The sequence below is a fragment of the Falco biarmicus genome, chromosome 13, assembly GCF_023638135.1.
Source record: "Falco biarmicus isolate bFalBia1 chromosome 13, bFalBia1.pri, whole genome shotgun sequence".
Taxonomy (NCBI): Eukaryota; Metazoa; Chordata; class Aves; order Falconiformes; family Falconidae; genus Falco; species Falco biarmicus.
The window spans coordinates 13935705-13960130 of record NC_079300.1 but is presented as its reverse complement, the minus strand read 5'-3'; the positions used below and the strand labels follow the sequence as shown (position 1 = coordinate 13960130).

Sequence of the window (24426 nt, the reverse complement as noted above, 5' to 3'; positions counted from 1 at the left end):
TTTGTTAATTACCCATCTGCCAGTTCCCAGTCTGCAGGGAAAGGGGGAGTCCACAGAGATTCTTTTTCCTGCTTTGAAGTTCCTACAGTCTCTTCATTGCTTCTCGCTGTCATTGCTCAGTGTCTAAGTCCTGGTGAGTGATGTTTCTTTTGTTTCTTTCTTTAGCCACACATGCCACAACCATTTAGGGAGCTTTTTGACTCTGTTGAACATTACAGTGACTACACCCCTTGTCTAGCCTTTATGTGATACTAGTAGGACAAATTCCCTTAGCTATGTTGGCATGGCATTGGGCAAACATCCAGCACAGAAAAAGGCCAAGAAAAGTAAACGATAAAAAAGAAGGATGTTTTCGTCTCACCTGGTCAATAATAACTTAGGTCTGCAACAAACCTTTGCCCTCTGAATAACAGATGCTGCTATAGAAGAACCTGAACGTGAAAAGTCCAGCAATAGAAAACACTTCACAGCACAGAAATATGGGTACATTTAAAGTATTCATTTTGCCTCACCCTGGTTTGGTTTTTCATTGTGATGTTGGCACTGTTCTGGCAATCCATGCTATGTAACAGAGCTCCTCTCACCTACGCATCGAAGGCAAAACCTGATAACATGGCTCCAGTTTGGACCATCAGGGATTTGCTAGGAAAAAAATGCAGGAAAAGATACTAGCACAACAAGCAAGCCATACTGCACCAGCAAATCATGCCACAAGTGTCAGCACTGGCAAGTGACAAGGTGCTATAAAGCAAAGTTGACACTTAACAAAGCAATTTATGAAAGTTGTCTGTCAGCAACATTTTTGTGTTTGCACTCAGATAGGGTCTGGCTGATAGAGCCCCACACAGCCCTTCAGGCTGTCACAGGCCTCACTTTACACCTTAAACTGCATTGACTGGGCACCACGAGCGTTACTGCCCCAGAAGGGTTGTACATCATTGCCACACTCTCTGAGCAAAGCTGGAGCAAGTGGAGGTGTAAGCTCCCCGGGCTGATCGGAGGTAGCAGGAAACAAAATGTGCCATCCTTCCTGGTTCCACGCCAGCAAGGCTGCAGCATAGATGTATGGTAGACATGAAAGAACTGTCTTTTTGAGGACTACAGTTCCCAAAAAAAGGTGATGCAGAGTTACAGCAAACAAAACCAACCATTGCTGATGGCTATACACTACTTTTAACATGGGGGGAGTGTTGGCATGGGGGGAGTGTTGGCCCCAAAACATGTCCAGCACTAGACCTCTATTAACTGTGGCATAGCTTAGCCCTGGTCCAGGGTGGTAGGGCTCAGTAAACATCACTTTGCATCAGGGAAGGAGAGGGTGGGTGGCAGGGAAGGAACAAGAAAAAACACAAGTGCCTTCAGACACAGATTCCGCTCCCAAAACTAGAACAAAACCTCTAGTTGCTGCTATGGGATGACCCACTGCACACACCTAGGAGTAAAATCAAAAACACCACGGTGCTTCCTCAGTGAAGCAGAGAGGTTTCCATGGCATTCACGTCTTCCCTCTCCCACCGCCAATGCTTCAGCCTTCAGGGTGATTGAAGGCTGTTTCCATGGAGTAAAAAGCAACAAGAATTACATCCTCCTCACCAGCATAGAGTAAAGCTTGACTGCTTTGCTTCAGCTGCTGAGCAACAATCCTGGCATCAACCAATTTCCCCATGGTCTTCTTGGACACCTTGATTAAGGACAAAATAATTAAAAAAAACCCATAGCCAGACTGACACATTTTCAACATCTCAAAACTGCTCAAACCTTTGTGGCCACAAAGTTAAAGCTATGTAACTACCATTTCAGGACAGAATATTTATTTTCATGATACTTGCATAAATAACTGTTGAACGCACAGGAAGCTGGACATCTTCCTAACCTGCATCCCTCTTGGACTTCAGGCACCTTCTCTTTGGCAAAGGAGGTCTAGGTCAGCTTGGCTCAAGGGCTTGTCTCACCAGTGCAAACACTAGGGAGCATTGTGATGGTGGAAGGAGCTTGCACAGGCTCCAGAGCATTCCCACCTGAGGAAACTGGAGAATGGGTGCACAAAAATTTGATCTTTTGTGGCCTTTTGGAAAGGATAGGATCTCTGGTCAAACAACTGCTTGAAAAGAAAGAAGGGCGTTTGTTTTATTCAAACAATATTCTGGTGTGGGCATGGGGGATGATTAATCTTTGGGAAATGCCATTAATGCTTACTGAGCAATACAAATGGATCTGGGCTCTCAGGAAAAAAAAAAGTCATTACCAACTATTAAAAAAAAGTGTCTGGGTATGGGAACTGAGGAGAAGCAGAGGATAACCCTCCCAAGAGTCTATTAAGAACGGGTTATATATCGTTCCATTTTCCATGCTCATTACAATCACTGCCCCAATAATAGCTGCATGCTGTGCCTTTTTCTATTCTAGTACAATTTTCCCCATGGGAACTAAATATCTCAGTTTAAATACTGAGCAGTGCTGGGAAGCGGTATGCTTCTGCTCTGCTAATCTTGTGTGTATTCTGCATCTTAGGTAGCTGGTTACTACTCTTATTTCTCATTTCTTGATAAAAAAAAAAAAAAAGAAGAAGGGGCAGCACAGGGGAGGAGGAAAATGTTGGTCCGACAGTCAGACTAAATGACATTGTGAAGATCAAAGTATGTCAGACAATGTCTTTCAGAAATTAAGGCTTTTGGTGAATTTTAATTCCTTGAGCTCTGAGAAAAACTGCAGGGAGAAAAGCAATCAGTGGCTCCATCTTAGTGCCAGTCCCTGAAGTAGACTTTGGTGACATTTAAGACTCTATATCCAGCTCCTGGCTTGGCTCCTGCATGCAGTGACGCTTTCCTTTCCCAGGGGTCTGAGTTTCCCTGGGAGATCATCCTTGCAGAGTCCTTGGGGCATCCCAGACCAAACAAGACAGAGCAGTTTCTGCTTGGACAGCAGTGGGATCGCAAGCCAAGGCATCCCAAAGCCAGGCTTTCAGCTGGTGGGCTGAGCCAGAGGGACCTTACAGAGCCCTTACAGGGCACCGCACACCTCCTCCAGGCATGCCAGGGAGGACAAGAAAACAAGGCTCAACAGCCTGGGTGATTCTGCTTCCAAGGACCCTGATTTGTGCAGAACCCATAGTGAGAACCCCAAAATCGGAAACACAGAGGTGTCAGCCCTCCTGCTACGCTGCTCCTAGCCTGTGCTCATGCTGCCAGAAGCCTCCGTCTGCCCTGCTGGAGGGGTGCTGTGAGGATCACAACGTTCTGGCTTATAAAATGGTCTGATCATATGATAACAGGACCCTGCAAAGGCAAAGAGCTTCTGATTCAACTGGGCCTCAGAAGCATCACACGTGCTGTGACTCTGACACTGCCACTTATTAATTTTTTTTTCCAACTTGCTGCACAAGCTGCCAAGTGAAATAGTTTCACTCAATTCACCGTTAAAGAGGCAAGCCAGTGCATAGAGCACAAGCTTTGCTTGACATTAACTCAATTTGAAGATCAAAAAGAGGCGCGTCTAACTTTGCATTATCTTCATTTCTAATTTGCACTATTTTCTGTGCTTCCTGCTATCAGACAGAATGAAAAGCAGAACTAATAGGGAAAACACTGACTTCTGGTGTGGAAGCAGGAAACATTATCTCATAAACAGATGGATACTCTGACAATTCCCAGCCCAGTCACACATCTACAAAAGTTCTTCTGCCCTTCAGATGAGTAGTTTTCACGTGAGTTTGTAATGAACTTTCAGAAAGTCACATTTAGGGCACTGCAAGGTTTTCCCTTCACCAGCAAGTTCAAGTGACTCTCCTAGCAAGGACAACGGGCTGCCATGTAGGACTTAAATCTGAATTCAAACTGTGCAGTCAGTGTGTGGAGCCAGAGCTTCCCAGGAAAAGCTCCCCATGGGGACTCAGAGACCTAAATTTTTGTCATGGAAGAGGGTCTAGTTCATCTTTGGATTCCCCTTCCATATTTTCCCCTATAAAACAAAATCCAACTTCTAATTCCTATGCTCACCCCTGGGTTTTTTTGTCCAGATACAAACACTGGACTATTCAGAATTTTATTCTATCTGTAGGATTGAATAGGCCTTTTACAGAGCGGTAGCATTTCAAACAAGGCAAAAGTTAAGTAACAGATACATCTGATTGATTGGCAAGGAGCATGATAACCTAGCTCTAGCCATGCCCAAACCTTGGAGTCCACCTGTACATGTAGTAATTTATATTACATGTACATACACCACGTGTAGTAATTTAACTTTGACTGTTGCAGCTTAAGCCCATCTATTATTAATTCAGTAAAACCATTTTTTTGTTCAGAAATACATTTCTTGGGAGAAGCTTCTGCAAACACATCAGCAGGTCATGGTTTCAGAGAGACACCAAATGGATGCACTCCCGAGAGTCAAAGCTGGGTGTACTTACAGGAAAAGCAGCTCGTCAATGAAATGAAATCTTTCCAAAGGCAGCATGAGCTAGTTCCAGGGGAAGGTTTTGCCTTTTCTTTCTAAAACAGTCACCTGCTCCTACAGATCTGTGGGAATAAATTTTACATTATGGTAGCTTGTACTAAAACAACTGGGGAAAAAAAAACCAAAAAAAACAAAAAAGCCCCATCAGTAAAAAGTCTCATCAGTTCCATACTGCCGCCTACCTGGATTTTGCTTGTTTTGGAAACTTTAAGGAGTCAAGAATCAAACTCACCCTCAGGGCAACTCCAATGAAATCAATGTGCAACCCTGGGAATTAATCTGGCCCAAGCCTCATTTTCTCTTTAACTACAGGAACCAAGGTCATTTTCCCATCTGGATTTTGCAGCTGCTTCTGAACATACTGATGAGTTATACCTTTTATCAAACCTTGACCGTCATTTTCAGGGCTAGAAAATGATTGCATTGTGCCAGAGGATTGCAGGAAATAACATGAAGACTCTTGGTGTTAAAATCCAGACTTTACGTTTGCTATGTCCCACTTTTTCTTGTGTACCCCAAAGCCATGTACAACATCTTTCCACAGGGCAGTGCAGGACTTAGTCCTCCTTTGTCTCAAAATCTCTCCCTTAATGCTGGATGGCACCGCTCATCCTCTATCTTAACCTAAGGGAAGCTCCTCTTTTCCACATCTGTAGGATTTATCTAACAGTGTGACCAGTGTTTTTCTGCTGGTTGAAGGACTGAGAAGGGCAAACTGTAGGCATAACTTTCTCTTTTTGGAGGGAGAGTGTGTCTGTCTATCTATGCCTATAGCCTTTTGCCCCTCTTATCTCCTGTGTAATACCCCCCGTACCAGTAGTACATGTGATACCTGGATGGATCTGACCCTGCAGGAACCTCGGATGACAACAGAGCATCTTGCAGTCAGGCTGCCTTAGACTTTGACTTGGTCAGCACCTTGAAAACTGCTTTTGAGTAGTTGAGGGCAAAGACCTAGTGGAAACATGCAATTAGGGCAATTATACCAAGGTCCAAAAAAGTAGATGGGTCAAAAAATGCAGCCAAGATTGGCTGCAGACACCCACTCTGGCACAAAGTGGCCTGTGTCAGCCATGCTGGCTCTACCTGATACATCCAGCCTCATCATGGTGAGGAAGACGTGGTATTCAAACCTGGTGACTGTAAGTCAATATATTGGAGAGAAAGGCTCTGCAAAAGCAATTCCTGCCTGGAAGCAGACTGCACAAGGCTATGTGTGCATCCCCTTTTGCTCTAGCCTTAATGCGAGCATGTCACCTCCTCAGACTGTAGACTGGAGCACTAGAATACAAATGCCAGCTACAAAATAGTAACACTGGGAAATTTGTGGTTTGTGATATTTAAATATCCTAAACAGAGGAATATTTGCTGTTTGGTGTGCTTTAAAATGTTCTGTGCAATTGATAGCTTTACTTCTCCTGGACAGAATAACAAAAAACTGGCTGTTAAAATAAAAGAGATCCTTTGGGTCATCTCAGGGGCATCTTGGCAGTCTTGGAGACATGGTGACTTGTGGAAAGAGTGAATGGTTGGGGGACAGATTTGCCAGCTCGTGCAGGCACCTGCAGCTGCTTAGAGTTCATGTAAGAAAGATCTCTTTGCAGATTATTAAAAGCAGAAGGGACAGCTGTAAATCATAGAGTCTTACCTCTTGTGTAACGGAGACCAGTGACTTAGGACCAGAAGTCATAGATGAACTTGACCAGAGGTATGCAGCTGGGTGATGGAATTGCTGCTCCAGTTTGCTGGAATTTCAAATGCCAATGTTATATTTTCATGATACAGCAGAGAGTTCATCCAGAGGCTGGAGACCAGGTAATCAGATTCTATACAGGTTTACTTCTTGATTATTTATTCAATATGGATCCCATAAAAACCCCGCTGGAGACAGTGAGAGACCCCTGTTGACTTTGCAGCAGTCTGAATCTGACCTGAAACACTCAGTTTTAATTTGCACAACTGGAATTTGGTAGCAATGCTTCCAAAGGTCTGTATCAAATTATGAGCTGCCTTTAGAGTAATGTGTTCATCATACATCTATGCTTGCCTGAAAGTAACCTCTTATAACCTGTTGCAAATAGCTGTCCTGCACGGGTTTGCACTTCAGAAGAATATGTCTCAGAAGACATCACCTACTAACCTCCTTCCATGCAAAAATGGTTTCCTGGACCAGGTGAAGGAAAGCATGGCTGGCAAGAATGGCAGAAAAGATGACGGGGCAGCTCAAGAGAGTTGGGACTAGTTGAGGCAGAGCTGCAGAAAGGTCGCCAAATAGCTTTGTGCAAAGTTTCAGCTAATGTTGCCTGGTCCCTCTCTTTTGTTCCCCCTTCCAGACAGGACACCACAGGCACTCCTTCCTCCCTTCCTCTTGCACCCCCATTCCCCTCTGGCAATACCTGAACATTGTCTTATGCCACAGCTGCTGGGGTCCCTGCAGTGCACAGCAGAGCAGAGAAACAGCTCATGTTGGTGAATTCTGGGGTAAAATCTTTCCAGGTCCAGCCTCCACACAGGCCAAATAAAGATGTGAGCCATGTAGCTGGTAACCCTTGCTATGTGTAAAAGCACGAAAGAGGACAATCCGTCAGTGTTGGACATGACAGATGCGGAGCCAGAACTGGTTATATTGTCTGTTGACCACTGTATAATGAAGATATTTTGCCCAGTCTATAGAAGATTGAAAATCTAGGTAATATTTTTTGGTTAACAGTATTCTTACAATGAGAAGTAATACAGTCTCTGATTTTGTATTCCTCTGAGCTGAAATCATTCATTTTAAATGACTGTTTGTTCTGCTAATTTAGAATCCGGGCAGGCATGGAAACAATTTATTTTGGTTTGTGAGAAGAGCTGAGCTTGAGTTTGTTAAGCTCATACATACTCTGTTGCTTTGGGATGCAATGCAACTCACTGCTAGAATAAGATTTCTTCAGTGGCAGGAGCTCCATAGTGAACTCCATGATGATACCCTCAGCAACGGACCCGTCCTTCACCTTCCCTGGGCTTTGGAGCAGACACAGTGATGGCTGGGTTGGTATGGTTTCCTTCAAGGCTCCACACACCCTTTGTGGAAGGTGGGAGGGAGGTGGGAGGGTGGGATTTGGCCCTACAGCTCACGCACAGCACCTCAGGGCACATGATGAGGTGACAGGCTGTGACTAAAAGCATATGTCCATGGTCCTGGGACTACCACAGTGCATGGAACAGTGTGGCATCACGTGCACTAAACGTGTTGGCTAGATGCAACAGCTCGGGAGCGGAAATTGCTTTGTCCTCTCCCACCCTGGCATTCGCACAGCATACAGGACCTACAGGCTGCTGAGGTGTCACATTTTGCACTCACCTCTCCTCAAACCGAAGCATCAGTTGGTGTCCAGTCAGAGGCTTCTTGCTGCAGGCTGTTCCCTGTTGACTCCAGGCCTGCGATGAAGCCAGGGGTTCTTCGAACCATTTCTCCCACCTTCCTCATTAACCTACCAGAGAAAGGCAGACTGAATGTCAGATCTGTTGCACCTCACCTTGTCTTCTCTACAGGAGTTATTTTATAGAAGTCACTTAATGAACTAAACCTTTCGTGGCCATCCCTACGTGATGCAACCCAGACAGTGATTGATGCTCACACAGGATCCCAGTACAGCATGGACCTTCTGGCTGAACTCCTCAAATGGGGACTACTTGTCGCCAAACCCTGATGTGAGCCCTCTTCCTGCTGCAATGGAGAAGTCCTCGTGCTTCTTACAGCCTCATCAGAAGAGTCTCACTACTGGAAACATAGAAACTTGTTCAAAAAGCTTGCCCATGCAGATGCAGATAAAATGGGATTTTGGCATCTCTAACAATGCCACTATCACGTAAATGAATTATCAACATTCACATATAATTACTTTTTTTATACTTGTGCCTGCCTCACAGCAAATTTCCCAAGACAGTGTTCTGGTGTCTGTCAACTTTATTTTCCCTAACGTCTAAGCAAACCCCACTTTTTTTTTTGAAAAATGCTCCTTATTATTTGAAGCAGAAAAGTAATTGGGATTGAACAAAAGCTGGATAATATTGTTTTCTGTGATGTGCTGAGCAATGACTTGGACTACAGCAATGCTACATCAAGCGAGGATTTGTTTAAATACCTTCCATTCTGGTTTGCCACTAAACCTCAGTAATAGTACATTTAATACATGTATTTCAGTACCCCAGCACAGACATTTTGTTCTGTAACTTGGAGTGTTTCATCTTACTGCTCTGAGGATTCTTGCCAGTTGGCAGCTTTGAACACATGCTAAATTGCTAAATTTTTAGCATTTACCCACTTATCTGGTTTGACACAGCATGCCTGCACGAAGCAGAGGGATTTGGGGCTGGGAGTATGGGCAGTGCACTTTCAGGGTTGTAGACACTTAAATTGGCACTCTGTAGTCAGACAGCATGACAATGGACCCCTTGCAATTAAACAGATAAACAGCAAAGTACGTTAGAAGCTGGATGAGTTGAAACCATAGACGCTTAATAGCAGAACAATTTGCAAGAAAGACTGCACTGTCAGGAAGAGTCATAAGCGAAACCTGCCTGATTTACTGCAGACAGCTCATTCCCTTTGAAACCAAAGAACAAATTCATGCCATATCTTTGCACCAGCCACCCTGGTTTGAACTCGGGCTTGGTTCAAAACCAGAAAAGCATTTGTCTCCATGTCTTGGATTCAGCTAAACCAGCGTGGCAATTAGCCGCTGCCAAAATGGGGCTGGGGCTGTCCCTCGTGCTCATGCCACCTCTCATCTGACCCCAGCTCAGAGCCAGTCCAAAGCACCAAACCAAAAGAAAATGATTTGCTGGTTTAGCCCCTGAACAGACTCATTCCAGAGGCAGCCAAGGGACAGCACTAGCACAAGGGACAAGGTGGGAGCACGCGGCTGACAGTGAGGACAACAGCTGGCAGCAGGTCTGCTGCTGTGGGGAGCAGATAGCCCTTCCATCATCTCATCCGTAATGTCAAGCCATGTCCTCAGCGCCTGCTGTCCTCACCGCAGACAGAACAGTAAGATCAGGCAACTGTGGAAGATTTCTAGCCACCGTCAGATTAACAAGAGACTCACAGTCCTAGGCTGGGTTTTGCTCTGAACCAGAGACTTCCCTTTCTCTGTTGTCTGACAGCAGAAACGAAAATTAACAACAACCCTTGAACACAAGCACATTAAAGTTATGCAGCTATTCTGAATACACAGAGAGGGTCGTTTCACCACAGTTGGCTGCACAAAGTATTTCTAACACCGTTGCTAACTGAGCCTACCAGAGACAGCTGGGACCACAGCAGACCCCAAGATCCCCCACCCACGTGTCCACAGAGAGTCTGCAGAGAGGAATGCAGTCTGCAGCCTGCCTCGTCTTCGCAACAGCAAACAAACTACCTGAACTTCGTAGCAGTGTTGTGCCAAGCTGACAGCCGTGCTCAGCCCTGCCCTGGGTGGGTCAGGGACCCTGTTCCAACTGTGCCTGTCTTGCCACGCTGGTGTCAGTGCAGGGAGCAAGCTGGGTTCGGAGAGTAGCCCTGAGTACCCAATGCAGGCAACACAGACTCAGCTGTCTTCCCAGGGAGGAAAACTGGCATCTAGAGCCTCATATATATATATCAATAAATACATACAACTCTTTATTCAAAAGTGAGAGAGGCTTGTGGCTAAAATTTCACATTTTGATATTTCAGAGAGCTCTAGTCTTTGTTCTGGATTGAAATTCCAGGCCAGTTGGCACAATTCTCATGAGTTTCAGGGCAGCCCTGGTTTAATTCTCTAACCTAAACTGCACAAAGCACAGGCTTATGAAAGGTGAACAGCTTCTAAGAAATTGGCTAAAGCCATACCTGGCCTTCCTTATCACTATTTCCCAGGGGTTTTAGTGCTAGTGGCAAGCAACTAGCTAGTGGTGAAAAGCATCCACAGGAACAGCAGAGTTCCAGGGACCGTTTCAGGCAAAAGCTCCAACCCCTCTCCCGGGACAGCCCTGGCTGAGGTGCACAACAGCATCACAATAAGACTGCCCATCAGATGCTTTCTAGGGAAGGAGTTGAGCTATACCTCTTCTGTTGAGCTCTTCACCTTTGCAATAAACCAAAATAGTGGGTTTCAAAGAACTAGCCATCCTCCATGCAAAACAGCATTGCCATTTCTCCCCATGGTAAATGACAGCATATTAATGACACCAGATGAAATAGCAGGTCTTCCAATGCTTCAAGCACCTGAGCTGTACAAGGGAAAAAAGACGTTGCTAACGAAACTGTTCTTCTGAATCTCCTCAGCCTGCAAGGGTTTGAATACTGGAATAAATGCCACCTGGCTCTAGGAGTCTGTTTCCACCAGCGGTGCCAGCTCTGCCTGCCCTCAGCCTCCGCTCCCCACCCGCCCTCAGGGGACTGAGCGGGTCTGGTGCCCGCTGTGTTGGCTCCGCACCAGTGCAAGCTGGGCTCTATTCCCAGCCCTCCCTCTGCTTCCCGATGCTGTGCAGCTCAGATCCCTTCTCTGAGCCTCAATCTCCCCACCCGTAACAAAAGAGTGAGTTGCTGGTTTCTTTTTGAAAGCTCCAGGTAAGCCATGCAACAGGAGAGAGAGAAGGACTGGGACTATCCAACCACTGCTCTACATGCAATGGCCTGAGCTCGAGAGATGACTGAGGGCTCCAGCTCTGGTTTTGGAAGCAAACACCCTTATTGCTGAAGATGCACAAATCTAAATCTCCTTCCTCCTGCTCTCCTGCCTGTTTTGCTATGGTGCCTGTGAAAATTACAATTTTGTCATTTGAAAACAAAAGTGCTTAGCTGGCAAGAAAGACTCCATAAAGAAAGCAATGGAAGCTGTCACATCTGTACTGTCTGAACACCATCTGTCTCCCAAGTTTACTCTGAAAGAAAGCAAATCCCATCCAGTTCTCTTGCTATATATCAGTAAAATGCTTAGCAGTGGCACTTGGAGAAGGAACGAACACATTTCAATTAGACAACGGCATCATAAAACACCAGCTCAGTAAATAAAAACCTGGAGGTTAGCATTTGTAGAGATTAAGCAGTCTGTTAAGTAAAGTTTACCATGGCATGTTAGTGCTTTTGTAATACATAGTTATATACATGTAGCATCCAAAAAAGGCTCCTTACCTTCTCTTTCAGACTGTTATTTTTGCTTTAAGCATATGTGACTGCCTCTCAAGAGTTACCTGAAATTCAGAGACTGGTTTGGAACTGTAGAGGCATGCAGAAATAGGTGCATCGCTTTTGGTAGAGAAAGGAAGGACAGCAGAATGATGGAGAGGAAAAGCAAAAACAGAGTGGTTTGGGTTGGAAGAGACCTTTAAAGATGAAAAAGGCAAATCTTATCTTTGCTTCAGGGGCTGGTGACAAATTATGGAAACAGAAGGTAACTGCTGCAAGTAGGCTAGTTACCATTCAGAAAAACCTAATTGCCAGGTTAGATGGAACTAAATGCTGGGATAACACCTTGCTGAGAGCCCTGAAATATATGCATCACCACTCATTTCCAAGACTCTGCAACCACTATGCTTATGAGGTTATAACTTACTGCTTTCCCCTCTGCAAATCTCAAAATAGCCTCACAGATGTTTGGTCCTGGAAGGATGAAGCAACAACCATATGCACTGCAAGCCCAAGCTGAGAGGAGGAGCTGCTATTTCTTGTCTAGTTTCACAGCTTTTGCATCCAAAGCAGAGTAAACCTTTTCCAAACTCAAATAAATGCTTTTTATTAAGATAAAACAGTACAAATATTCAAGAAAGGCTGCTCCTGCAGAGTGCTCCTGCGTTAGTAGGTCCCTGTGTGCACAGGCAAGTCTCACAGAGCTTTTCAGAGGAGTAGTATCCTCTGCCAGCTTCAAGAAGTGGCTGCTCAGAGTTGCCATCACTGTAGCCCTCTGTTGACTTTACAAACAAAACATGGAACAGAATTTGTTCAAAGTGCCTCGTGAATCTTTAGTGCAAAAGTCACCAGCACATCCACACTGCAGTGAATTGGGCCTCACAAACAGTCAAAAGTATTGGTCCCACCTTATATATGAGGACACGGGTCTCATGCAAACACAGTCCGTGATGATGTACCTTCTACTGCGCTCCAGTAACAACTGGACCAGATCCACCTGGTGTGAGTACTCCAAAGCACTGCCGAAACGTGCTGGCTGCCAAAACACCCCTGTACTACAGCACTCTTGCTCCTGTGCTGCCAATTCTCCTTCCTTGCTAGTTTTCCCCCCCTGCTGTGGTGGCAGCAACATTTCTGCCACCACACACACGAGCTGAGATTATCTTGATTATTCCAGCTGTTATGCTACACCACACTGAACATAATCAAAGCTAACAAAGCACACTGCGTTGGCTCTGTTGTCATCTGGCACTGAAAGCTGAAGATCCTAAACGAACAGCGCTTAAGCTGATGTCATTCTCGAGTGAGCCAGCAAGGGGGGTGGGGCGGGGAGAAAAAATAAAGCTGTGGATTTTACACAGATGGGGTTTTTGTTATCATTAGGGAGTTTCAGAGGAGTATTGATAGGATGGGATAAAGTGCAATTCCAGGGTGGTATCAATCTTGATAACTTTTTGAAATGCAGCCGTCTTAGACAACTATTTTCAGTAATACTTCAGATTATGAATGCAGATTTACCTGGGACTGTGCTCATACAAGGTCCTGGATAGCCCTGCAAATTCATTCACTTATGCTGATAGAGGCAAGATGCAGTCTTCCGCTTTAAAAATCATTAACATGGCGGCATCTTCAAGGCACCCATCTGAAACAAAATGAAAAGAAAAAAAAAAGTCTAATAGTAGGGCCCACATTATACATACTTCCAGCTCATTTCCTTAAGCAGAGAACTTCAGACTCACCAGCCTCCGGGGGTGGATGATAAATAAGGGCTATAGCCTTAGGCAAAAAGAATTCCATCCGCTCACCTTGCTCCACCCAAGCTTGCAGCAGTCAGTGTACAAAGGTGCTCTAAGTGGGAAAAAGGGTTGGAAATTGCCCAGCGGTTGGTAGAGAGGGGACTGACACCGGATCCTAACCCAGTGCCCAAATGGTGAGAATAAGTGCTGGTTAAACAGGAGCAGCAGCTGAAGACATTCTCTGCGCTGGGACTTGCTCTGGCCCTGCTTATCTAAGTGGGCATATCCCTGAAAGCCTCTGCCAGTGGGTTACAAGTGTGTGGTCCCAGTCCAATTCTACCTTTTTGGCTGCTAAATCTCATTGCAAAAAACTGAGAATACACCACATGCCCATGCAGTGGCACTCGCCTCCCATGGCTGCTTTTTCAGGTGCTACTGGGTCCACATCACACCACCCGAGTGCAGCTCCCTAAGTGAGACACTCTAGAAGGCTGGCACTTTGGGGACCCTAAGGGCATCTCCAAGGAGTAGGAGAGCAACAATTTCCAAAACACAAATGTTCAAAAGTCTTCACACCATAGCCCCTTTCTTGTAGACTTCCAAGACATTTAGTCATCTTTAAAAATTAATGGTGACATTCCCAGAGCCTCTCCCAGATGCTGGAAATACTAGAAACTTTGCAAGTTTTCATGTGATGCCGTTTCTGTGGGCTGAGAGGCATTTCTTGGCTTCTCAGCATGTGAACTACAGCAAACTCTTCCCCATTACCATCCTTTAGCATTGCACCCAGTGGTGTATGTTCCAGGGGCATTCGGAACTTCATGGCAAGCACGGAATAATCTCTAACATCTAGGCTGATGTTGTCCAGAATGAAAGCAGAACCCCTCGTGTGTTAGAGAGCTATGGCATACAATAAAGAGGCTAATCTCCACGTCATACAGAGCAGCATTACATGTACACAAAGCAAGTTTCGTGGAAAATTCACGTCCCCCTCTGTGAATTCCAATTCTGTATCACGCCAAGGTGATGCCCACATGCACACACAGCGCTCGCTAACACCCGGTACCTGAAGTGTTAATACGGCGCAGCAGAAAGGAGGTAATCTGAAATGAGGACAGCGCTCCAAGAATGGATCGATCCAGGGTTGCCCATCAGTTCCCAGTTGCTGACAGACAGCAAATTGATCATAGTGTGGTTTGGATGTCTCTCTGGACACTTCAGGGAGTTGAGGGCCAAGAGCTCTGTAAATGCATAATCTGCGCCTGGCGCCCGCTCGCTACGTACTAAACAATGATAAAACCCTTGGAGCCAGCGGCTTCTCCTCCAGCTGGTTAACATTTGTACCCAGCCGAACTCCTGGGGTGATAAGTACAACGGACCTCCTCTTCCGAGGCAGATAAGTAAAACACACTGCAAAGAAAAGTACAGGGTATGGGCACACCTCTCCCAAAGGGGCTGTCGGCAGCTGAGTGCCACAGTTCCCATGAACGCAATGGGTTTTTTTCTAGGGAGCCTCTGCTCTCTCTTGGCCTTCCTCACTAGCAGCCGACTCATTTTGTTGTTCCCCCTGTGTCCCCCCCAGCTTGGTGTGCACAGAGCCATGACCCGGCACAGGCCGCAGCATCATCTTTGCTAATTCTCAAAGTGCCACCTACAGTTTGTGTGAGTGCATGTGTGTGAGTGCGCGCGCTGATGGGCAGAGACGTGCTATACGTGTGTGTGTGTATGTGTAGATATAGATATTTATACACACACACGAGTACTGAGACATGATCAAACCAGCCTGCAGCTCAGACGTGAGAGCAGAGAAATGAGCCTGAAAATGCTTCTGTTCCAGAGAGCTGATCCTCTGCCTACAGGGGACACCAGGCATTGAGTGCACGAGCTCTGCAGGAGCACAAGCCTTGCAGGGAATAAAATAGGGTTGTTCTGTCTCCACCTCACAGACTTTCCGAGTGGTCCTCAGTCCCTACCTCAGAAATGCCACAAGCACAGGAAAGAGATCTGGTATCTGTTTTCCTCCCTGATCAAATACGCCAGTGGATCCGACAGTACCAGCTCCCCAGAGATGCCACGAAAGTGACGGTAAGTGGGAGCAAGCGTTAGAGTGGAGAAGCGCAGTGGCTTCAATAGTCGCGGTGATTTAGCAATCACCACCACCTCCTCCATCCCACCCCCCCAGCAAAAGGGCCCTGCAGGCTGGAGAAGCTTTTATAGACAGTAGGGAAAGTAAACAGGGCAAAGGGAATGAATACAACAGCTGAGAGGCTTGGGATTTAATCAGAGCTTGCTGTCTTCACTTATTTTCAAGGGAAAATTTCAATGTCTATAGAAAACATAGAAGGTTTAAATAATAAAAGAAACAAAGCAACTGTTCCTTGCTCCCTCTGCATGACTGGAATAGAAACAAAAGGTGGTTTGTTGTTGATTTTTTAAAAATAATTTTCTTGCGGAGATATTTTGAAAGAAACAAAAGAAGCCTTTGCTAATCATACGTTGTCCTACAGCAGTCAGGTTAGCTGGGGAGCTCACAAACGCCATCCCTAGATGCGTGGGAAAAACAGTGTCTGAACACTCTCAGGTAGAGGCTTTCACTGGAGATTTGCCTCCCTCACCCAGGTATTTCTCCAGTGCTGGGCGATGGCTTTGTCTTTTCGTTGGGGTTCCATCCAACCCATAGAAAGCTGTGCTGGACTGACACCAACAGGGGATTGCACTGACCAGATTGCAACCAGTATATGTGCAGACCTCAAACAAGCCCCCCCATGTTTGCTGAGGAGCCCGAACCTGGCAGGAGAAAACACCCTCAGGTTTCAGCAGATGTTTGCAGAAGATGACCCTAGAGAGGCTTGAGTGCTCTGTTCCAGAACTATTCATCTTTTCTGCTCCCTGCTCCAACCAACCCCAGAGAACTAACACACTCTGTTTGGACATGGGTACACTTGAAAATGGTTATTTACAATGATTTCACTTGGACTGACAAGAAAACAGGAGCACAGAGTGGTTTTTAAATGCACCCTGTGGCTAAAAGCCTGAAAGCAGCTGGCCCCTGGCCAGATTATGAGAATGAACAATGATATTTTGGGGCAGAGGCGGCGGCGAGCCCAGCTTCTTCCTGCTATTATTTGACATTTTTTAATGCACTTAAATGGAAAGGTTGTTAACTAATTGGATGTCTTTCAGTTTGACTCTTAGCTTTGACTCATGATATAGTAGATACAAAGCACATTCCCAGTGCTCCCTTCAGCTATGTCATTCCTCTCACCTGTCAGGTTGTTTTTCTTTTAAATGCTTTTTTTGCTGTAAATTTAGGCCTTTTGTGGGGAAGAGAAGATGGAAGAAACTTTTCCTCCTTTCTGTTCATAAGAAACACTTTTATTCTGCATGCTAACTGATTTCTTGGCTTCTGAAGAAGTAAAAAAATGTTAAAAGGTCAAAATCAAAGATGAAATATTGAGGTTGTTCTGACTTGTTTCTTTTACAACTCTGCCATCAACCATTTGAGATTTTAATTTCTGTTTCAAAACAGCAAGCAAGAAAATAATTTACAAATTCCTCAAAACTCCACAGAAGGAAAAACATTCCCTCTTAACCATCTGGACAACTACTGTGTCTGCTCCAGCTCATGATTTCTGGGCGTCAGATCCCAGCTCCTCATCCGTGAGGGCAGAAGCCAGCTCCATCCCGCTGGCGATGAGACCCCACTGACTCCTCCAGCGGGAGGTCCAGCTCCCAGGGCAGGGGGCTGCAGCACCATGCGACTTGTCCTGCACCGTCCTGTGCTGACACAGCTCCACCAGGAATGGCATGGAAAGCTCCTTCAGGGTGGGCCTGGCAGGATTTGGGGTTGGGCGAGCATTTAAATAGCTGCTTCTGGGACAGGCTCTCAGCACTTTTGAGCAATGCAAGAATAAGTAAACAGGCCTTTTTTTTTTTCTTTTTTTTTTTTTTCCTTTCCTCTTTTCTTTCTTAACCTGCAGGGGGTCACTGACCTGGTAGGTCTTTGTCAGACACACTACTCTCCTGGTCTTTTTTTGCTACAGAGAGACGTTTGGTGGGAATGGAGAGAAGGAAATTGAAAATGCAAGAGGAAAATTTGACCAGAGTACTCCCATTCTTTGAAAACCCAAAATACATGCATACATCAGTGAGCTGGCCAGATGGGAGCTTAAATCCCAGCTGAACATAGAATCACTTAGCAATATCCTTATTTGTACCCTTCCTTCTTGCCTCCATCGAATTCTGTTAATTTGGAGCCTTGTAGTGGTTCAGTAAGAGCCCCAGAGAAAAGGGGGAGCCCTGGATCAGGGAATGGACTGGGGATGGTCCCACAGACTCACAGCCACACACTTGTCTTCATCAGGTTTCAGAAGCTAACACAGCCTGTCCTGGGAGGTACCACAGAGGAGGACAAGCAGGTGCAGCTGAAGGTCCCCTGAGTGTTTAATTACAAACAGGGGAGAACTTACTCGGCCTGCTTGCTGCTGGAGGGCTGAGAGGCAGAAAGAGAAAAAAAAAAAACCCAGCCTTGTGCAAGCCTATCTGCCCTCTTCCTGAGGAATGCACAGCTTTGGCAATCCTGCTGCAACCCAGTACCCTTCTGATGAAGTCAGTGCCTTGCTTCAACTAAGTCTGTTGGAGCGGTAGAGGACAGGCAGGTAAGGGAGCTCCTATCAATTTTCTGAAATCAAGCATCTGCATATAAGAGACGACAAAAGCCCTTTGAAGAGGGGACAGACTGCAGAGGGGTCAGAAATGTGATGTGGGGAAAGCCAACAACCAAAAAAGCCAGAGCTGGATCTTCTTTTTCCTTAGAAACCACAGTCAGCCAACCACAGCAAACAAGCCCATAGGAAACCAGACTTCATTAATTCCAGCTCTCGTGCAGGGACTCCTAACCTGTTATGCTTTACTATAGGACGAAGACACCCTAGCAAAAGTGCAGGTTCAGTGGGCAAGAAGCTGAAGCTCAAGAATAAGGCATTGGACCATCACAACAGTTTGATCAAAAGGAAAACAGTGGTCCAGTGACCTTTATTCAAACTCTCCCGTGGCCAAGGAGCTGGTGTGTGGTCTTGCACAACCCCTCCTCCTCCAGTCTGCCAGTTCAGATCATCAGCTCCTAACTAACAGGGATGCAGTTTGCTACCTGGTCTCACAGTGCCTTGCGCAAGAGAGTTCTCTTAGGAGATGCCATCAAAAAGCTGCTGCAATGGAAATAAAACAGCAAAGGAGATGGGGACAAAGTAGTGGTTAAAGGGGTACATTTTGCATCAGAGGCAGCAGGGTCCATTCCCTGCCTGCTCAGCATCGCTGGGTTATCTAAGCTGGCTTTCTTTAGCAGAGATTAGTCTCTTGATCTGCCTTACTTGTGGAAATGGCTCTCTGTGTCCACATGTCCAAGCAGCTGGCAGGATTGGGACCTTCTCCCCTACCTAGTAAGACACCCACCAAACATGCCCTGGGGAGCTGTGCAGATAAATAATACATGAAAACGTATGCGAGGAGGAGTGTGCAAGATACACAGGGGGGGAGAAGAAAGGAGAACATGAGAAACCAGACATCTAACAAAGAAGGAGAAAAAATGATCAGGCAAAGCAGTGAGATGAGAGAGAGTTCTTATTAGAGGCAAGAAGTGAAAAGAGGCAAATTAAACACTGGTTCAAACCCCAGTAAAAATAGCACAGGAGGAAAAGGAAAAAGAAAACACCTGTGAAGGAACACAACTGACGTCTTTGAGGAGGTACTATTGCACTCACACCTCTGCTTTGCAGGGGAGAAATCAACTGAAAGGGCAGCAGGATGTCCTGGGGAATGGACCTGGCTGCAGCCCACCCTGCTGAGCACCCGCACTCTGCTGGTGGACCAAGTGAGAAAAACCTGGGGACTGTTGCTGGGTCACTGCACTTAGTTGTTTGCATCAGTTATTGAACAGTCACTGCAATAAGACGTAGCAATTTGGCTACTTTTTGAGACACCTGCATCTGCACCTTCCCTCATCCATAGAATATGGGATATAGGCTGTGGAGCTAAATCCAGCTAAAAGCAAAAGTTAAATCCAGATACACAATTAGTTGGTGCAGAATTCTTCACATAGCAACATCAAGCAGGAGCATTCTATTAAGGTATCTCAGAAAGTTAAGATAGACTCAAAGACCATGTATTTATGATTGATTTCCATCCTGGTCACAAAAATAAAACTAGGAATGAGACCAAAATCAAAACTTAATCTTGGGACATGATCTCCCAGCTCTACCCATGTCTAGCTGGATTCACAACAACAAGCTGCATTAATCCCTGGGAACAGCAAAGAAAACTGAAAGCAAAGCAAAGCAGGAATTTATGTGGAAGTAAGAACTATACGACAGGGTACAAAGCAATGATAATGCATCACTGCAAAAATCGCAGCTGATTAGACACATCTTGGGGTTGTCTCCCTTGTCCCTTCCCAAAGAGGCATGCTGAAATCTGCCAGACTGCTAATGACAGACAGGAGTGATGGCTGTTGGTGCTGCCCAAAATGTTTTGGCATTCTCCAATGAGAGTGTGTTCTGAGAGAAGAGGTGTCATCATCCAGACCTGTCGGCATCTGCCACCGGGGTCAAAATGGGTGGGAGGAGAGCAGCCTCAGGTAGGCAACACAAGGCAGCAGCTAGGAAATGGGCTGGGAAGAGGACCCAAGGTGATTCCTTTGACTCCAGAGAGAGATGAAGAACAGAAGAGGGCCTCACTTTGCTCCTCAGCACATAGCAGCCTAAATCAAAAGGAAGTTCAGTGCCAAAGAGGCAAAGCGTTTTCACTACTGAGCTGTCGGTGCTGCCACAACAGCATTGGAAGCCTCTCCCCAGCACCAAGTAAGGCTGGATGCCTCTTTCCAAAACCTTGTGCTTTCCTTCAAGAATGCCCTCTTTACCTGTTCTCCCTCCTGCCCTCCCTGCCATCATTTCTCACCACGATCCTTTTGGATCCCTCAGAAGCACCTCTGAAATTAAACCTGAGGGGATGCTTTGGCTTTGTCCTTTTGCTGGGTGCCCAAACTCAAAAGCAAGTATCACCTGTACATATCCCAGGAACACAGCTGGTACCACTGGCAGACACTCAGACATCTGCTACTGTAAGGGTAAAAGTGAGTCACAGCTCCATGCGTGCGTGCCTGTCCTGCTCAGTCCTCATCCCCCACAGGATTAGTCTGATGGGCAAGAGGGTCTCTAAGGGTTTAGGAAAGCTGTTGTGCTCCTTTTTCTGTCTCCAGCTTTCCCACCTGACCTTCTCCAGGTGACTCTGCAGTTCAGCTCCCTCTCTGCAAAATCAGGATTACAGAACCACTCTGCATCAAGACAGCATTGCAGGAATAAATGCATTAACAGTTGTGTTAGGCACAAGAGTAATGAGAGATTGGATGAGTGTGAAAGATTACTGCACATGGCATTTCTGACTTTACCTCCTAGATCAGACCAAGGAACCTGAATTTATCAAAGTGCTACTCATGCTGACAGCCTTTAAAGAGTCGAAGAGCAGACAAGTCACCCTCCTCTGAATACTCTTCTCCAGACCTGACTGGAAAGACCAGCCCTGGCCACTCTTTGATTCTGCTCTCACTTCTTTTACAGTGCTTCCCCCCCTTCCAGATGTGCACACACTCAGCGAGCTGGAGATCTGAGCAGAATAAAATATCAAGAGAAAACAAAGCCCTAGAACACGTACTTAGATGCAGTCAAAAAATACAATGCTTGCTTTGATGGTATATTATCCTGATAATTTCAGAGTGTAAATACATGCCAGTCCAGCTGATCTTGTGTGAATCCAAATGTTAGTGCACCAGTTGTTTACTTCAGCATGAATATAGGTCTTCAGGAAAAAGAGAAGCTGTGTTTATGTGATAGACAAGTGAGTTGGACATTTCCACACGAGATGGAAACATCTATCAAACATTCTCGTGTCATGGTTTTACAGGTAGGACTCATGCTATGGGCTTCTTAAAAAACAGTTTTACTCCAAACTTCATTTTCCTCCCCTCCCTCCATTGCAGGCTGCATTGCTGCTTTGCTTTGTGAGCTCTGTGATGCCATATTTACTGATTCAGCTAACAGTTAAGGAAGGTCGAGCTGCCCTTGCCGTGCACACGCTGTCTGAGTAGGGAGCCTACTGGGGACTGTATACGTCTGGCTAATATGACCTCCCCGTGTGGTAAGCCTGTTACTTGCTGGAGTTAATATTCACACCCACTCTGTGCAGGGGTTGCAAATACCCAAGGGACAATTAACCTGCCACAAATGCTTATTTCATCATTTTTAATCCAAGATGTTGACAGGAAAAATTATGTTTTTTCCTGCTTGGCTTAGAGTAAGAAGCAGTGAAGTCTCCAGATTTACTGATGAAATGCTTCCTAAAAGAAATTCTCAAACAATAAGAGCTCCAAACAGCCTTTTTTTACCATCTGGTTTTCATGCAGTGAGGAATTTACATTTTCCATGACTTATACCTGCTTTTGTGAGGGAAATGCCCTTTTAAAACATGCCAGTGCCTACTGACTGATGCAGCTGCCTTGCACTTAGAAAGAAACAGTTAAAAGAAATAAAATAAACCTTGTGACAGAGCCAGACCTGCTGTCTCTATTCCTTTGAGTCAATCAGGATGTTGTTGCTGCTGTAAATCAAAGGCAATTCTACAGCACAACACCATTTTATTAAGCAGATACTGCCCTGCAAAGGCAAATGCATATGCATATTAACTATAAGAATGTATTCGAAGTTCATAACCTCCCAATGTTTTGTTTATAGTCTAAATATTCAAACACATTATTTTAACTGACATGTCTTATATAAGTGAAGTGCCAAAGACCTACATATATAGGCATATACTATAGATGTGTAGATACATCACACATACATATTTATTTCACTACAGAAGATGATGGAATCATTGTTAAATCTCATGTAAGGCTAGATGCTGTATTCCATACATCATGATGACAACTGCTGCTGGAAAACTGCAGGATATTAGCCTTGGATACTCTGAATACATTCTCAGCTTTTTGAGCAGCTACAAGAAAGCAACTTATATTCAAGTCAAAACCGTTCCTCAAGAAATATGCACATTCTGAATAATGTGATTCTTCTGGCCAGCGTAACTAAAGACTGAAGCAGAGGAAATAAGTGTGCAGAAGAAAAGACTGGTGAGTACCCTGAGAATATTTATCTTGTTAATTACCAGGTAGGAACAAAATATTAGTGTATTTTATTTCGCTGTATGCTTCAATGTCTTACCAAAATTAGAACAAGACTTACGATTGCAGAAGGTTTCTTCTACAAACCAGTAGCTTACTATGAATTTGTCCACTTTGGTTCTTGGTCTTTAGCTAGCAAAAGGGGCATTCAGCAGCAGAAACATGGCTTTACTGAAAAGCCAGAGTATGGCTGAGACACCTTTTCTGATTTAGGATTCCAAGTGTTTTCAAAAACTAGGTCCAGCCCAGTTGCATCTCTCAGTTTTCTGCAGTATGGGCATGTGAACACATTACTTAAAGCTCTGGTATGTACACTCTGAGCATCAGGAACCACAGCAAAACCCAGCAGCAAGCACTAGATGCCTTGCCCACAGAGGAAGCAGGATCAGCCGCTTCTTTCTTGATGCAACAGCACCATCCACACTTGTCCGAACTGGCAGCTTTACCATCTGCCATGTCCTTTATGTATTGACAAACAGAAATACCTATAGAGATGCTGTGATGAAGAGATGGCTCTCAGAGCACCTTTCAGTGCATAAAGCAGTGAAGTTCAGCTATACAAGCCAAAGGCTTATAGCACAAAGAACAAAGCAAGAGTATTGGCCAACTTCACTTTCAGTCAGTGCCGCAGGTGCTGCACTGATTCCTTACGCCTATCGCAGGAAGCACCTTGAATGCTGGAAACAGCGGGAGCTGAGCGAACAATACATCTCTGTTACAGGAGCTAAGGCAATTGGCAAGTTTGTAAGCACTTCCGCTTGTATGTATGTAGGCTGTGCAACTGCACCGGGCACGCACATAACCTGTGAGTTTCATGCTAGAGGTTTGTATAGACATATATACATTACATAAACACACAGGCCCAAAGGATGTATTTTTCAATATAACCCATGGCCATCCCATATGACCTAGATAATTCAAGGGCAGGAAAGCTACATAACATTGTATCTTTGCTGATAACAAAGCAATAATCCCCTTTCTGTGTGGAAATGACAGGTTTGAAATTGCCTTGTGTTCCCAGGCTTTACACTTGGCAGCACGTCGCTTCTTGTAAATGTTTCAGTCCAGAAGAGTCTGGCTATTCATTATTAGCAGCTAATTCACTGTCAAGCATGTGGGCAACATTTGGACACAAGTGATGAAACACCAGCTGTTAGCCTGCTGCAACTCCCCACGTGTTAAAGAGCAGGAGATTTTCTGACATAGAAATTTATCTCATGTTCTGGTGAGAACAGCAATTCAAAGTCTGGGCTTTGCAAGGAAACTCTTTTACCTGTCCAAGGCAAAGTCCCCCTGTCCCATGGACAGAAGGAAAGGATATTTTTTGCAGAAAAAAAAAAAAAACCAAACCAAAAAACCAACAACACTACTTGTTGTGTTGTGAAGGAGAAATATGAGTGCTCAAAATTCATGTCAGCCACAAAAATCACTATTGCATTGGTTAAAAGTACACGTGTTTGCTGCCAAGGCGATCTTCCCTGGTAGCCAACTTGAAGGGGGCATTCTGATCGGGGTTAATTTCTGATAAACATATAGTTCAGTTCTGCAGTAATGCTGTCTTTTTTTTTTTTTTTTTTTTTTTTTAACCAAGTAATTATCAGTAATGAACAATTAAAAACAGCTTTATAAATATCACCATGCTCTTAAACAGGCAATGACTAAATTCATCGTACAGCTTATCTGCCACAAAAAATTCAGTCGGCTCTCCTATTTATAACGGCATCTCCCTTAACTAATTAGTAGCATTAGCATTCGCAGGCTGTTCACCAGGAGAATCCAAAGACCCTAATCTCCTCGTCTGGCTGGCCCTGCATATCTTGCATCATATTCCCATTAGCCCATGAGGACTATCACCTGTGCCCTCAATAAGTCAAGATTCT

At 45.1% G+C, this 24426-nt stretch overlaps 1 long non-coding RNA gene across 1 annotated transcript; it reads right to left on the bottom strand.

Annotated features, from left to right (window-relative positions):
- Positions 1-1258: 1258 nt before the first annotated feature.
- On the bottom strand, positions 1259-5406 carry LOC130158292 (uncharacterized). The gene is made up of 3 exons (XR_008825232.1): positions 5285-5406; positions 4406-4514; positions 1259-1681 (listed from the first exon to the last, which is right to left on the bottom strand). It is a non-coding gene; the product is annotated as an uncharacterized LOC130158292 (long non-coding RNA).
- Between the last annotated feature and the right edge of the window lie 19020 nt (positions 5407-24426).